The sequence below is a fragment of the Grammomys surdaster genome, unplaced genomic scaffold, assembly GCF_004785775.1.
Source record: "Grammomys surdaster isolate TR1022 unplaced genomic scaffold, NIH_TR_1.0 75963, whole genome shotgun sequence".
NCBI lineage: Eukaryota > Metazoa > Chordata > Mammalia > Rodentia > Muridae > Grammomys > Grammomys surdaster.
Window position 1 is genome coordinate 1 of NW_021606346.1, and position 2,295 is coordinate 2,295.

At 37.5% G+C, this 2,295-nt stretch overlaps 1 long non-coding RNA gene across 1 annotated transcript; it reads left to right on the forward strand.

Moving 5' to 3' along the window:
- The first annotated feature begins 917 nt into the window (after positions 1-917).
- On the forward strand, positions 918-2,295 carry LOC114635266. The gene is made up of 2 exons (XR_003713450.1): positions 918-1,043; positions 2,230-2,295. It is a non-coding gene; the product is annotated as an uncharacterized LOC114635266 (long non-coding RNA).

Sequence of the window (2,295 nt, forward strand, 5' to 3'; positions counted from 1 at the left end):
AATTGATATGTAGGTCACTCCAGATGTTTTCTTGGGATGGAGACAAGGTTGAGGTCTTAAAGTTCTTTAACACCATAGGATAAACCCTTTGGATAAAATATAAGGAAATCTAGAACAACCTATCTGCAAAAGGCAGGTTCAAAGAGAGGAAGGAAGTTTTACTTGCACAAAACCTTTATTGCAACTTTTCCTTTTTCATACTTCTGAGAATAAAATTGATTTATTTAACTTAGATTTAAAGACCATTAATGTGTTCTACTATACTGTCAACTATTAGAGTTAATATCTCAAAGCAGTTTCTGAACTCTATCTCTTTAAACAACATTCAAACATTTTGGAGAAGGTTTTGGAGTAGACTCATGACAATTTCTGCTTTCAAGTTTGTTGTGGAGGACGTCAGAACTCCTGTCAGCACATACTGGTTTCTGAATCATCTGGGACCAGAAGAGAGCCATACTTTACAAAGAAATAGCTGAATACAAGACACCACTCTGTGATTGAGGCTGGGGTGGATGCTCACATCTCAGAGACCTCAAGAGAGACCTTAGATAGATTGCTGAAAGTAATGGCCACCGTTTAGTGCACTTCTGCTGTGCACTAGGTGCGATTTTAATTGCATCCACTCTGTGGGTTAAAAGACCAGTTCCTGCGCTGAGGACACTTAATGCTTTATAGTGTAGACAAGATCAGTCTGAAGCTTGGATGTGGAAAGAACAGTCACACAACAAGAAAATACATCAGGTGGCCTGCTTCAAGCACAGCCATTGAATCCCAGAGCCTGAAGATTCTCATTTGACTTGTGCCAAATGACCTTGCAAATAAAAGGGACAATTTAATGCAAGGTAAAAGATGTGGCACAAAAGGTCTCCTGACAGCAGTATTGCAAGGTCACCTACTTTGGGCTCTCAGGAAGGGTGCTGTGAACACAATTTTTTTTTCTTGCAGCTTGCAGAATTTCAGCCTCTTATAGAGGAGCCCAAGAATGTGGTAAAATCTAACTGTGAGCTTTATGAGAAGCTTGGAGAGTATGGATTCCAAAACGCGTGAGTAGTTTTATCTGCAATTTTTTTTCTCCTTGATCAATTTGTGATTATTTAAAACAGTGTATAGGGCATGCAGCATATGGCTTTCACAATGAAAACACATTATTCACAATCTCTATCTGTCAAAAAACTCTGTTAAGGAGATATCTTTTATGGAGGGATGAAGAGGACTGCATCTCTATATAATATAAGCACTAGACACTTGGGAGTGGAAGTTTTGAAGACTCAGCATATCTTGATACATTATAACTGGAGTGTCCTTAAAGGGTTAGGTGGAGTTTATGAGCAAACAACAGAACAATATTTAGTAGAAAAAGAAGAAGCCTGCTTTAGGTAGCAGAAACTCAAGGATTCATAGAAATGCTGAACACAAAACTATAACAAAAGATTTAGATAGCATGTAAACACTTTACATGAGTAAGAGTTCACTTGGGAAAACATTGGGATTTGGGATTTACAGCTAAACTTCTGTAGTTATGACCTTGTCTTCTTATGGAATTTTCCTCCTAGAGATAGAGACTGAATGGCCTTCTAGAGTCGTGTCCCAATTCCATAGAACTTTATCCATGGAAGCAAAGTGAGCACACTGGAACAGACACATTATTCCTTGTTCATTTCATATTCAGTTTTAGCATTCTTCTAGCTCTAGAGTTTGGAGTGGGCACCTCTTCACCTGAAACACATCGGCTTTTATTTGTTATGGTTCCTTATTAAATAGTAGATGTTATTAATTGCTATATAATGTATCAGGTAGATATTATTTCCTTTCATTTATCCAGGCATGGTTTCTATTAAGCCATATCTCTTTTCACCTCTGTCTTTTGAGTTTGTCACAATGTTAATATGTGTAAGTTTGTGATAGAATTTATTTAACGCAGCATGGAGTATATTCATTAATGTGATCTGGCTAGGGAAATGTCACTTCCTTATGATTTTAATACAGAGTTAAGAATAAGATCTTATGCTCCATGTATTTTTTTTACAGCCACTAGGTTTCTCAGGACAAGGTCTTCCTCCAGTACTATGCTATCAGTCTAGAAGTAAAGATACTTTGATTAGTGGGGGAAAAATTAGTCAGGAAAAACATCTTAGTTGGGTTGGGTGAATCTTCTCTTCTTGAAATATATTACATCAAGACAGTTTTCTGCCTGCATTAAAGCATGAAAGTTATTTTTTGTTTACACAGCATTCTGATTCGGTATACCCAGAAAGCACCTCAGGTGTCAACCCCAACTCTTGTGGAGGCTGCAAG